Raw genomic sequence first — 15137 nt, 5'->3', positions numbered from 1 at the left:
ATGTGGGGGGTATACCGAAATCTCAGGGTTCACCCAACTGCCCTGGCAGAAATGCGACCCTCCCGGGGCTCTTCTGTTCGGAAGATGGTAGATAGGGACATTTAATTTCGGTTAGCCCTGATGTTATTTGGACTCGCTACCTCGCCATAAGCATACGCGACCTTGTTTTCCGTCCACCATCTATTGAACCACCCAAAAGGAAGACGTTCCTGGAAAAATTCAAGTGCCCATTGGCGATCAACAGATTGTACCCGCCCGGTCTTCCGAGGATGGCCGTGCGGGGACAATCAGTCAACTGGGACGAATGCTTTAGTCAGTCATAGCGGGATGGTGAGCAAGCTCTACCATCCACCGGACCGTCCACGGGGAACCACGGGGAGGCGCATTCGCGAGATCCCGCCTGGATCTCCACTAATTTTGTTTGTACCTGTTAGGAGAAATACATGTTGTTAATAAATAAGTAATAATGCCGGGCGCCCTTCTTCGAAAGGTGCGCTCGGGGACAGGACAAAAGTCCTGCTTTGAGCCGCTGCAAAACGAGCGGCTCTGTTCTAATCCTTCAGCCAGAGCCCTTGTCGCCAGCGAACAATGCTTGGGGACAGGACGCCTTCAACATCTCCTCCACTATGTTTTAGGCGAAGATTCTAAAGGCCCTAACTACACTCCTCGTTCGAGAGGCGTGATTTGTAGTTGCAGTAACGCACAAGCACGCCAAATTTATTCTTGAATTTACTGTTTTCTTTGGTAGACCCAAGATGGTCAATTCGGTCGACGGCCAAATTTTTACGATCGAGCATGCACTCGCGTGTCAAGCATATAGCGACCTTCCACGGGGCCTTACGCGTGAGACGCGGACGATGGCCAACTTTCGAACGAGTTTATTGCGCGAGTCAAGCCCTAAGGCGACTTTAGCGAGGGCCAAGCCAAGCATGCTTTTGACTTCGCGTTGCTTGCCTAACTTAGACATTTTTTCACCCAGCTCTTCCTTTCACCCACCACCTCAGTCACTCTATTCCTCACTTTCACTGCTTAATCCTTCGTCGGATTCCGTTAGGGCATTTTCCAATTGCCTCTTACATTCGAACGCTACTCTACTGTATTCTTTCAAAGCCGCGAACCCTTCTGGGGAAGATACCAACATTAGCGTGGCTTCCGGCGCCTCAAGCCCACCCGAAACCGGAGTTATCAGCTCATCGCGGAATTCAGCGAAGGCAGGGCATTCTAAAAGGAAATGTAAGTTGTTGTCGGGTTCGCCGCAACAGAAGCAAGCCGCTGCCTTTGCCAAAGAGAGCTGGTGGAGTTTCTCATTAAAGTACCCGTGACCCGTGAGAACCTGCGAGGTGAAGTGATCTGGACGGATCCAGTCGCTTTTAACCCTGGCAACTACGTCTGGGAAGAAAAGTTCGCGAGTAGCATTGCCCTGTTCCGATGCCTCCCAACGTGCCTGCCACATCTCATTCGTGACCTCAAGAACCCTATTATAATTTTCCTTTAGACCCTCTGGGTCGTGTCTAATTACGACGCCGCCTATCTCCGCGTCTTTACCTTTTCTCAGGTGATACTTCGCCACGCTAACCCTAAGTTGGATACAGATCGGGAGAGTTCCCGCTAGTACGCACGCGGCCTCGTAAGATGTCGATCGGTAACATCGTGTAATAGCTATGAGGATCTGCCTGTGCAGATCTTCGAGAATCCTATCGGTATGCGCTCCCTCTTTGTACCACGCCGCGGACGCGTAACAAACCGTTGGGACGAATACACCCTTGTATATCGTCTCCAACGCCTTGTGTCCCAGACCCCACTGGCATTGTGCCAGTTTACGCAAGTCGCTAAAGAGCGGTACTAACTTTTCCCTAAGATATTTGCAGTGGGCGCTAATGCCCAAGTTTGCATCGAAATACACGCCAAGATAACGTACCGACTGTTCAAAACTGATCGATTTCCCGCCCAACTCTATTTTCGGATTTCGCGCTCCTCGCTTACGGCAGTCTTTCCGGTTTATTTTTACCGCTTTTGAACCTACTACCTTAGGTTTTTTAACGAAGATCCCTACCGTCTTAGATTCCGAAACCTCCAATTTTATAGCCGAGCATTTTTCGACGATATGCTTTACGACCGCCTTTCCTACTTTTGCTATTTCCGCCCTAGAGTCCCCTTCGACTAGTACGGCCAAGTGATCCGCATACGCGACGAAGTTTATTGGGAGTTTTCCGCCTCCCTCTGTCACTACACCTTGCTCGAGGCTGCGGAGCAGCGGATCGAATCCAAGGTTCCAGCCCGAGGGTCCTAAAACCGAACCCTGCGGACAGCCCCTAGTTGCCTGCTTGGAGACTTGATTTGTCCCCCAAACTACCTGAGCCTGCCTATCTTCAAAGTGGCTAACGAGAAGTTTGTATACATTTTTGGGACAATCTTTCTCTTTGAGGCTTTAGAGGATGGCCGGGCGCCAAATGCAGTCAAAGGCGCCTTTAACATCGAAAAGAAGCGCAGCAACCTGCTTCTTAGGGGAAGCGGCTGTAAGTCTGCGCAGCTCGATGATCGCGTCTTCAGTAGACATGCCAGCCCTGAAGCCGAACTGCCTGTCGGAGATCATGTCTGGTCCTAGCGCTGTATCGGATAGTCTCCTTTTTACTAACCGCTCGTAGAGTTTACCTGTAACCGAGAGGAGACTGATGGGTCGGTACGATTTCGAGTCGCTACTATCTTTGCCTCCTTTTGGGAGGAAAATGAGGGAAGCCTGTTTCCAGGCTCGGGGGAAGACGCCGTGCTCTAGGCAGGCGTTGAAGAGCCGCAGGAAGTGATGAGGAATGGCTTTGATGGCAGCCTTTAAGACTCTGACTTCAAGAAGGTCGAAGCCGGGAGCTTTGTTGTTTTTGAGGGATGCGAGAATGAGAGCTATCTCCCATTGCTCGAAGGGTGCGGCATCTTCGGTCTCGGGCGGTGAGTTTATTGATTCTCTAATCTGTGCCTGCTCGGGGGTTTCGTTGGAAGGTGTATCGTCTGGGACGTGCACCTCAAGCAGACGGTTGGCCGTCTCCAACATCGACATTGACTCCGTATCCCCACACCGAACGGAACTGAGGGTTCTTTCGTTTTGCAGCTTGCCTCTGAGCTGCTTGTAGACTACCCCCCATGGCTCCTCATTTCCGCGCACTGTGACGACTTCTTGCCAGCTGCCGACCTTGGCCCCTTTCACCGATCGGCAGTAATCGCGCAAGAGAGCCCGATATTCTGCTTTTCGCAAACTGTGTCCAGGGAGGCTCCACTGTTGCTGCATTATACGCCTAGCGCTGTAGAGCTCGGACTTTTTGTCGGTAAGTTCTCGAGTCCACCAGGGGTTATTTTTCCGGATACGGCGCCTACGTGGTATGGCGGTTTTGCACGCTTCGTACAGGCCTTTCTGGAGAGCATCGGCCATTCGCTCGACCTCCTCTGCACTATCCAAGACAATGTGGTCAAGGTGGGAAACAGACAACTCCTTGATCGTAGAGTCGAGCAGGCCCCAGTCAGCTCGTCTGATGTTGAATCGGCTGGAGTCCACTCGATCCGTTTGGGCTACGGTAGTGATTTTAAAGACTATCGCGTTATGGTCGCTGGAAGTCCAGTCCCGTTTCACTTTCCAGGACTGTACCTCCGCGATCATGGACCCCGAGACGAGAGTCACGTCGATGTAGGACGAAACTCCCCTCTCTTCGAAGGTCGGAGGTTGGGTTCTGTCGTTTACTACGTGGAGACCGAAAGCCGCGATTAGTCGCTCGAGCTTCTCTCCTTTCTCGTTTGTCCCACGAGGGGACCAAAGCGAGGATTCCGCGTTTGCGTCAATGCCTATTACTACCTTTTGACCTCTGAGGTTCTCTAATACTTTCTCTAGTTGCCCGAGGTGTACTTCAATATCGTCGCAGAATTGAAAGTACATTGAAATGGCGAAAAATGTGACGCTAGGCGTATGCACCTCGGCAACAACGCAGTGTTGGGTGCTTAACGCTGAGTCGAAGAAGGCGTGGAAGTCGGGGTTTGGCACGGCTACAAAGGCTTTAGGAGCCGTCTTTGTGCCTGCGCTCTTTAGACATATTGCCCGACTTGCACGTCTAAGGCCTGTGAAATAACGCGACCCTTTGTTAACTTTCGAGTATGGCTCCTGAGCCAGAACAATGTCTATCTTTTTTGACGCTATTAATTCCCAAATTTCGGCGTTTACTAACTGCCCCCCTCCCGCATTTATTTGCAAGAACCTAATCACGTTTTTGGAGCCCGGCTCCTCGACCCCTACTGTCTTCCGTGCCATCTTTTCGATGCGCTCGTCACGAACTAATCTAACAGACACGGCTCGGAGGCCGACTTCACCTTCCCCAAGCCGTCGTAGCCTACCACCGCCCCTAACCGGCCAGGTCCTGACTGAGGGATGCTCAAGGTCTTCCCTCGCACCGGTCAGAAGACGGCCCGACTCGGCGACGAGGGGATTCCCTGGAGTGGTTGGGGACCTCTCCTCTGGCTGCACCTCAGCAACGTTATTCTTTTGTGGACCTGGCATTGTGATTTTGAGTTTTTACCTGCAGGAATAAGCATATGTATTAGAAGCCTTAATTTAGGACGAGTTTGTTTCCCACTGGGTGGACGCCTGCACGGTTACCATGCGCCAAAAAGCGCGAACAAAAGAGAGAGCGGAACTTTCAGCAGCCGCGGCAGCACTCCGTGCCGTTACACATCCCCATAGGTAGCCAACCAAGTGCTCCGGCGACGAAGCTTTTACACGTGCTGTTACGGAGCAGCCTAACCGCCTGGCTAACTGACGGCCCGGGCTCCCAAACTATCACGCGGCCCAGGAGGTGCCTCTGGTTTTACACGGGGCTTACGGCTCCGCCTCCTAGCGACTGTGAAGTCGTGAACCTACATGGTCCGCGCAGACTGTTTACCCATCCCTGCACGATACGCGGCCCGTGGCTTTAATTCGTGTATTCTATTTCTTCCCGTGACAGGCCAGATGCGACTAGAGTTTTCGACTTAAAGAGTACCTGAGATTGCTATGTAAGCCTGGCTAGTTGCACTGTAAGACCGAGAAGGCTAGCCCTTCATCGGCCCAAGCTAGATAACTTAGGAAAGACAACGCAACACATGAGCACGACGAGCTCTTATTACGCGAGATGATTTTCAGTGCAACATAGCGGTACCTATGGGGTCACGCACGCGGACTTACGGAAGACACATTAGTTGCTAAGAGTTCTAGGTGCCTGTCACGGGGAAACAGGCGTCGAACCTGGCTTTTTCAGGCCGCCTTGAGCTAGAGGATCGCGAATCCCTTTTCGAATTAATATTAGAGTGCGCAGGTGGCAGGAGAGCGCTCGCTCGCGTGCCTGATTTAGCTAAGTTTAGAGGAGAAGAGAAGAGAAGTTGTCTAAGTTAAGAAAAGGAGTTATTTTATGCCGGCAAACTTACTTGGTCTCACCCTAACGCTGTGACAGCGAAACTGGCCCAAGTGCGCGGCCTGCATCGAAAAGTGTTAGTATGTGTGTTCGTGATTGATGCCGGTAAAGTTACCTGGTCTCACCCTAACGCTCTGACAGCGAAACTGGCCCAAGTGCGCGGCCTGCATCGAAAAGTGTTAGTATGTGTGTTCGTGATTGATGCCGGTAAAGTTACCTGGTCTCACCCTAACGCTGTGACAGCGAAACTGGCCCAAGTGCGCGGCCTGTATCGTGTGGTTAGTTGGTTAGATTGTTTGTGTGTGTGTATGTAAACGATGCCGGCAAAGTTACCTGGTCTCACCCTAACGCTGAAACAGCGAAACTGGCCCAGATGCGCGGCCTGCATCGTGTTTTGTGTTTGTTGTGAGTGTGTATGTGTGTGTGAGAGTATAGAAAAGAGAGAGAGGACGTTGAGAGGAAGTTGAGTTTATATTCGCGGGGTGATTCTACTCGTGGGGCGCGTGGAAAATATGAAAATGTCCCTAACGTGACTTGCCGGCCGTAATGGCCGGCTATGATTTAGTTGTCAGTTGATACGCATTGCTTTCTCAAATGAAAAATTTGAAAAAGTCCTTAACGTGACTTGCCGGCCCTAATGGCCGGCTCGTCTTATGGATGCTAGTGAAGCTAAAATCTATTTTGCCAATCGACACGCATTGCTTTTCGGGATTTGGAAAAGTTCCTAACGTGACTTGCCGACCCTAATGGTCGGCTCGTCTTACGGACGCAAGTGAATCTAAGACTAAGTATCAACTGACACGCATTGCTTTTTGATTCCACATGCATTGCTTTTTGATTCCACACGCATTGCTTTTTGATTCCACACGAATTGCTTTTTGATTCCACACGCATTGCTTTTTGATTCCACACGCATTGCTTTTTGATTCCACACGCATTGCTTTCGATCTCGAAAAGTCCCCAACGTGAAAATGCCCCCTACACCCTGACAAGAGCCAAGGCGCAGAGAGCAAGCCACGCGAGGTGGAAGAAAAGAAGGAAGGAAAGAAGACTTGATCGGAGAGGCCTACTATCGCGCCGTCGACCCCCAGCAGCCGAGTTCCGCTCGCGCTTACGCGCTTGCAGTTCCCAGCCGTCACGAGCCGACGAGGCGACCGCGCGAGATAATTACGGCGTTACCCACGGGGGTAAGTGGTCACAGAGTGCCAGAGCTAATTCTATCCTAACTAAAACCTATCACCTAATAAATTCCTACCCGGCCTAGAAGAAACCACACGTTACTCACTGGAGTTACGCGGGAGTTTAGGAGCGCAAGGAAGGAAGGAAGGAAGGAAGGGAATACGTGCGCCTCAAGAGGCGCACGAGAGTTTGGGCTGCCAGAGGCAGATTCGCTTTCGAAAACCGCTGATTGTCGTAGCACTTACCCAAAGGAGGCTCACGTATATCAACGGTTGAGGTGTTCGAACGGGCGGGTTCGTGTACAATTGGGCCACCGGGCTCGCAACCTGAGTCGGGCCCTTGACCCAGGCATACAAGCTCGATACGGCATAACAACAGATCTACCGATCATTGAGAGTCGAGAGTGCTTCTGCAGGAAAAATTTTTCCTTCCACACTTCTTTTAGGGAGCGCTTCCCCGGGAGAACCCTCAGCGCTCCCGAAAATTCGTATTTGCTAATACCACCAAGTAAACCTTTATGCTATACAATACCGAGCCTGCAGCTCTGACACATACAGGGGAATCTTGTCCTGTTCTCATAAGGTGATTCCACTGCTCCATCTTTGCGCGTTCGAACTTAGCCGTGATACTATTGGCCATCTCGCGGCCCAATCTTCACTTTAGAAAGGGCCCCCCAACTTGTGGGAGAGATGTTGATACCTAGCGCGACGTAGACGCTGTATCACTGGCACTTCCAGAAGGATCCATACCCTGCAACAAGAACTGTTGCCTTGAGTACTTCAACCAACCGGTTCGCTAGATGGTAGATAGGGACATTGAGAAGCCCTAGATGATTTAACGTGCGGTTCCTGCTTGTGCTCACCCACACGGCCCCCCATGGGGCGCGGGGCCGAGATACGCTCGGCCAACGCGTCGCGGCTCCACCTTGAGCATGGTTTAAGGAGGAATGCACAAGGCATTTCACCCCAAACCGCACCCTTAGCTTCGCCGCGACTACCGATTCTCCCCTTGGCTAGCAAGGCCGCAGGGAACCCTCGGTGGGGGCCGGGACCCATCCAATCCCTAACGGCTAAGCAGGCCGCTCCCCGAGTTGAGACCGCAACTCACACGTCGAGGCCAGAGAAGAGTTCCAGACTCCGATGGTGCAGAGCACCCAAGGAGCCTTTCACTCAACCCCGACCACTAGCCCTAAGCGATATGGGCTGTAACCACTGCCACCACGAGTCCAAACCCAGTGACCGGGACGGGGCGGACGTAGTCCCCCCCGCGGGCCCCCCAGCCGCCCGTGGTACCGTTTAGCCTCTGGTATGAGGGCCGGTAGAGGTCTTGCCACCTCGGCACCGGCAAACCAGCTCGGGTACGTGGGTGCGCCAAACCCAAAGGTCCGTTCCGTGCACGCACAGAACGTACCTCCCTGCGTTTTAGGTGCCCCTCATATAGAGACACCTTATCCATTCACATCAAGCTCTAAATTCAATCTTCTTCTAACACTCTCTCTCATTTCATACGCTCTATTTATAAATGCACACATTTTTCCATACGTCACGTTCGAGCTTAATACACCAGTAAATTCATACTCACCATTTACACATACAGTCACACCCATTTCATCCAAATTTCTAAATGATTCATACATGCTACATCTACATAGAACATGCTCCCAGTCCTCACTTACATCACCACACATACACGAAGCGCTCTCACTCAAACCTCTCTTGTGCAGGAAGGCATTTAGGGTTCCGTGCCCGGTCAGGATATTTACTACCCATCGATCGGGCTCAAAGCTCCTACTCCTCCCCGCGTATTTAACATCCTTAATAAATCTCGCAGTCACACGTCCTTTCATACTATAATCCCATCTTTCTTGCCATATCTCATATACTCGTTCATCCACCAATCTTTCTAATTTAATCACGCTCATACTCTCAACTTCCTCATTCTTTACCACATCCATTTCGTTGATGCTTAATCCCTTTCTCACCTTGTACACATTTGCTCTCTTTAGGCACTCCAAATCCCACGGAAGCCATCCAGTTAAGACCTGCATTGCCTCCGTGGAAACTGTCCTACATACATTCAAACACGCATACATCACATATCTCATCGCAGCATTCAACGCATCCCTTCCATATTCATACTTCAGTACTTCATACCATGCAGACGCACAATAGGAGACCTGGGGCAAAAACGTCCCTCTTAGCACCAAGTGCGACGCGGCACGCCTCAATCCCCAGTCTCTTCTAAGCACACGCTTTAATTTTTGCACCCCCTTGGACACTTTTACTTTCATCCCTCGTACATGCTCTCCAAAGCCCATACCCTCAGTTACATTCACACCTAAATATTTAAAATACGACACATACTTTATCCTTTTATACACATTTATGGTCTTGCTTACTCTAACAGCTCTGTTACTCGTCACATATTTTCCTTTTAACAACATGCACACAGTTTTCTCTTCTGAGACACTCACACCCATTTTCTCCCCCCATTTATATACGATTTCCATTTTCTCATTAATGACACTCTCAACCTCTTTCCTCGTGTTTCCTTCAGCCAGTATCGCAACATCATCCGCAAATGCACACACACTTACACCACTTCCAGCCAGCTCAATCAACATTCCATTCATACTTAGGTTCCAGAGTATTGGACCTCCAATAGAACCTTGGGGGCACCCTCTGGAAACCTGCTTCCATACTTCTTCCATACTATTCTTCATGCACACCTTCCTATCCGTAAAATAGCTTTTCCACATTTCCAGATCCATGCCACCACATCCATACTCCTCCAGGGTTGCCATGATTGTTCTCCATAAGAGATTATCAAAGGCCCCCTTGAAGTCCACAAACACACCGCAGACATACTTATGTTCTGATGCGTTCACACTCTCTTTCATTTTATTCCAAGCATCCTCACACGACCTACCGTTTCTAAACCCATACTGATATTCACTCCATCTTCCATTCACTATCTTCATCAACCTCTCTACCATCATTCGCTCTAGCACTTTTCCCAGGCCCGGCAATAGACTTATTGGTCTGTAGGACCTGGGGGAAGCTTTATCCTTGTCCACACTTTTTAGTAAAACAACCACTTTTGCTCTCTTCCATTCACTCGGGAAATAACTTTCACGCAGGCAAGAATCATACATCTCTTTCATAAATCCAGGAATTGCTCGATGTACTCTCAGAATCATTTCGTTCATAATACCATCCATACCCGGGGATTTCCTCATATTCATTTTCTTCACAGCCATACTTATTTCATTCCATTCATACTCTCGATCATTCACGTCCAAAAACAATTCCTGCACTTCAGGGGCCGGGACCCCATCATCCGGAGGGAAGAACTCATTAAGAAGAAGGTTGGCTGTTTCAGCCCACGACGTCGTGAGACCTCCACGAGCCTTCCTCAAACTCGCGAGCTCCTCCCTCCTCTTTCCAATGCAAATATTTCTGGCTTTCCAGGGTTTCTGGTTCCCTTTGGTGCTCATGTACTTCTTCCAGTCATCATTTTTCTCTTCCTTTAACTTTCTTGCATACTGTGTTTCACACTTTTTCCATTCATTCCTTGATTCCTCCATACGCTCATCATTCTTACAACGCATCTTCTGATAAGTTTTTCTCAGTTTACACACATTCTTTTTCATTCTCTCCAGCTCCTTGTTCCACCACACAACCTTATTATTACGCACACTCACTCTTTCAAAGCACTCATCATTTACTCTGGTAATCCATTCATCCATTTTTTTGACTTTTTCCCTCGCACACAGTTCCACATATTCGCCGTATCCAAATTCATACGCTATTTCTCTCAACCTTTTCGTATACTTAGACCATTCATTTGTTTTCATACGCCATCTCAAATCCACGTTCGCTTCATTCTCCCTCCCACCATTCATCCTCATGCGAATCATAATGGGGTTGTGGTCATTCAGGCTCCATTCACACATCACACTCCATGTAAATTCACACTCGTTCTCAAAGCCCCCGGCGAGAGTGATATCTATATCACTCTGCCCCCTGGGCCCATCGAACGTATACCATTCACTCGGCTCATTTAGCAGATCCACACTCCATTCAGATCCAGCAATCCATTCGCACAGTTTTTCCCCTCTGTTCCCTCTCGGCTTGCCCACGTACACACCTTTGCTAAACCACAGTTCACTCGAGGCATTCGCGTCCATACATACCAACACCCGTTTGCCTCTCAGACACTCAAACACTTTTTCCAGGTACTCAATATCATTTTCAATTTCACCATCATATTTGCTATATAGAGAGATCATAAAGATCTCCCCATATTCCCCTTTCACACTCACGCACACACTATTCTCACTCACCAGTTCCTCAATCAACATACACACACAATTTAGGTCATTCACAACAATTGCAGACAATCCGCTTCTACTCCAAAAGACCCTCATGCCCGATGGAAGGCCACATACCTTACCGTGGGCAAAGTATGGTTCCTGGAGCAGACATACATCTATTCCCTCATTCACAATACACTCACTCAGGTCACTCATCACATTCATACTACGCTGGCAGTTCAGCTGCAGAAACCGCGTTTCTCTATTCGCCATCTTGGAGTGTCCTTTCTTTTTTCCACCTCAGTCGCATTTTGTATCCTGGACACTCCGACGATGTCACGGGATGACCTGCAGGCATACCTCTCCTCGCGCAGTTACCGCAATTGAACTGCTCTCTACACTCACTTCCCACATGTCCACTCTTACAACATCTCACACATACTCTTTCTCTCTTACATTGTCTGGCCACGTGCCCAAAGTCGAAGCAATTGAAACACCTGTTAATTCTTTCAAACTCATTCACTCTAAAAGACATCCATTTCACATACACTCTACTCTGACCTAGCAATCTCATTTTCACTCGTGGACTGACTTCCAGTATAACATTACTCACATCCATACCCTTCTTTCCACTTCTGAACAGTACTTTCACACTCTCATTAAAGTCGCGTTCACTTACACATCCATCCATATTTTTCTGGTACACCTCAGTCAGGAGGGTCTCATCCGTCATGCTACATGGTACATCATATAATATGACCTTTGGACCAAACCTCCTGGCCTCAGTGACCTACAAACCCACTCTCTCAAACTGCTTCTCATTCAACAACCTATTGCATTCATTAACACTCACCGTTTCGACAACCACACCATCTCTTACCTTTCTCACAGCTTTCACCCTTACATCTACGTTCTTACTGACTTCATCCACAATCTTCTTTCGTACCATATCGCTGCTTTCATTCTCTTTCCCCCCTACAATCACCGCGTAGCTTGGCCTTACTGCTGGAGTAGCAGGCGCAGCACGCGGGGCTGCCGCACTTGCACTTGACGCACCAACATTTGCATTCGCCCCTTCCTTCGCACCCATACATTCGAGCTTGCTTTTCAGTCCTTCATTCTCGCATACCAAACCATTCATTATTTGCTCCATTTTCCCTAGTTTTTCGAACACAGTCACACACACAGATTTATTCACATTCAGTTGGGACAGCATAAACAGACGAATCTCGTTTGCCAGCTGTCCCACCGTCTCGAGCGCACTCGCATGCACACTCTCTTTCACTCTTCCTTAGCCGTCCTCCTCCTCACTTTCTCCATCACTCTCAGTTTCGATCAGGTTCACATCTTTCATGCCGGCTAATTTCTCTGTCGCTTCCTTCAGCTCCTTCAAAAGTTGCAAGGATTTCTCTTTCTCGTCCCTCTTGTCTACTTTCTTTCTCTGTCTATCTTTTGCCTCCTCCTTCAGTTTTGCCGTTATTTCTGCTCTTGCTTCTGCCCTTTTTTGTCTATTTTTCATTTTCTTCATCTTCTTATCTTCATCACTCAGTCTTTTTTCCTCTGCATCAGTTTTCCGTTTAAGCGTTCTTTTGTTCTTCACAGCATACTCTTCCTTTTCTTCCACTATCGCCTCATTTTCCGGCTGCGCCGTCGGTTCGGGGATGTCCTCCGTTTCCATAACCCCTTCCTCCGTTTCCATACCCCTTTCTTCCGTTACCTTACCCGCTTCCATACCCCTTTCCTTCAGAATGGCTCTCTCAAGCTCCTGATCTCTCAAGTCCTTCTCTCGCGCCTTCTCTCTTCTCTGATGCTTCTTTTTGGATTTTGGGTCCAGAGCATCACTCGGCTCATCTCGAAGACCCGTTCCCGATCGAGATTGAGATCGTGAACGGGGTCCCCGATAGGGCGTACGGTTTCGATCACCCGATGAGGCGGAACTAGCTGAGGAAACCCTCCTCCTAGACCTCCTCACGTTCTCCTTTCCTCCTTTACCCTCCTTTGTTTTATCCGAGGCTTGATTTTTATTTGTCATGACATCTAGTTCGTACCGCCCCCCTTTTAAGGCAAGCCCGTACGGGGGGCGTTCAGCTCTAGGCACGGTTTATAGGTCCACCGGGGTTACGGCCCTACCCCGGTAAGGCAAGTACATCCTGTCAGCCGCCACAGCCAACGGGGGTTGGTGGGCTTGGGACTCCTCACCCAGGAGCCATTCATCCCATAGCCACCCACCTGAGCGTAGGATTGGGGGGGTTTTATAGAGGACCCCACCTCGCGGCCGGGCGGTTAAGCCAAGCCCCCGCTCCCCACACCGCCAACGTACCAACGCCACGCCCTGCGAAGGTTGTTGAAGACGGTGCAAGGATTACGGGCCAAGCGACGGCGCTCATCGCTTGGGACTAAGAACCCCGGGGTCGTCACGCCCGGCGGCTTCCGATCAGGCACTCCAGTTTGCGTTCCCACACTTCGCAGGGTCTCCTTTCCGCTTTCGCGGATCGGTTCCTGAGAGTGGGGTCGGCTAGCCGAAGCACCACATCATCCACCACTTCCTGGGTTTGGATCACTTTAGCGGAACAGGAATTCGCTTTCGCAAACTCCTGAACTCGGGCCCCCTCGGCGCGACAAGCCAGTGATCGTGAGGGGGGTTGATAGGGACATTTGTCCGTTGTTTTACGTGCGGGCTCTGCCAGAGGCTTTCCCACACGGCCCCCCATGGGGCGCGGGGCCGAGATACGCTCGGCCAACGCGTCGCGGCTCCACCTCGAGCACGGTTTAAGGAGGAATGCACAAGACATTTCACCCGAAACCGCACCCTCAGCTTCACCACGACTACCGATTCTCCCTTTGGCTGGCAAGGCCGCAGGGAACCCTCGGTGGGGGCCGGGACCCATCCAATCCCTAACGGCTAAGCGGGCCGCTCCCCGAGTTGAGACCGCAACTCACACATCGAGGCCAGGGAAGAGTTCCAGACTCCGATGGTGCAGAGCACCCAAGGAGCCTTTCACTCAACCCCAGCCTCTAGCCCTAAGCGATGTGGGCTATTAACCACTGCCACCACGAGTCCAAACCCAGTGACCGGGGCGGGGCGGACGTAGTCCCCCCCGCGGGCCTCCCGGCCGCCCGTGGTACCGTTTAGCCTCTGGTATGAGGGCCGGTAGAGGTCTTGCCACCTCGGCACCGGCAAGCCAGCTCGGGTTCGTGGGATCGCCACCCCCAAAGGTCAGCCAAGCACGGATGTCAGGCCGACCCCCCTGCGATAACAACTCAAGCATGCTTATCATAACAACGTGTAATTACAAACAACATAACAAAATAAACATCTTAACGAAATATAAAAAAAAAAAATAACCATAACGACTTAAATAACAATTCAACCATGCAAAACAAACAATTAATAAAACATGCAACTTAACTTATAAATAAAACAACACGAACTATTTACAACACACTCCTACTCATGCAACTCATACTTTAGTCATTCAATATTCATTCATACTATCTTCGATTAATTCTTCTTCCTGCAACTCTTCCTCTTCCGCATTCACCCTCGCCCTCACGGAATCCCTCATTTTGAACGCACGCTCAGCAAACACACACAGACAGTCGTACCTTTCTTTTTTACTCAAAACTCCACTCACATCCCATTTTACCCCATTCCAAACAATGCCCATACCATCCAAGTCTCTAAACGCAGCATACATCGTACATCACACAAAACATGCAACCAATCCTCTCTTTCAGCCCCACACAAACATTTCGGGAGTCTCATGCAAGTTCCTTCTACACTAAAAGTAAACGCCATTGAGATCTCCTTCGTGCCCAGTCAGTAGGTAGCAAAACTCTCAGGCTAATCGAAGTAATCTCTGCTCTATTCAACTCTTCACACTTCTTCTCAGCTCCCCTCCCCCCCGCTCATACATATCATCGGCACAATCCACTACACCCACACTCTCATCCCCAGTCTTTCTCTTCTTTTCATCAGCCTCATTCCACACCTTCTCTCCATCCACTGTCATACCATATCAATCACTCCAACTTAATCTAAATCTTACCCCAACTCCTGTCATCCTCACCGACCACTCTGTCTCTATCACTATCCCAACACACACCTCCTTCCCTCACTCCTGTCTCCCCACAACCAACTCTCCTCACCATTCTCTCTCTCCTTCAGATACTTACATCATACAATCAGATACCACATCTTCAATCATCTTCTATCATTCCAC

Source organism: Nasonia vitripennis, unplaced genomic scaffold, assembly GCF_009193385.2.
Source record: "Nasonia vitripennis strain AsymCx unplaced genomic scaffold, Nvit_psr_1.1 unplaced0006, whole genome shotgun sequence".
NCBI lineage: Eukaryota > Metazoa > Arthropoda > Insecta > Hymenoptera > Pteromalidae > Nasonia > Nasonia vitripennis.
Note: the sequence above shows the minus strand (reverse complement) of the source record.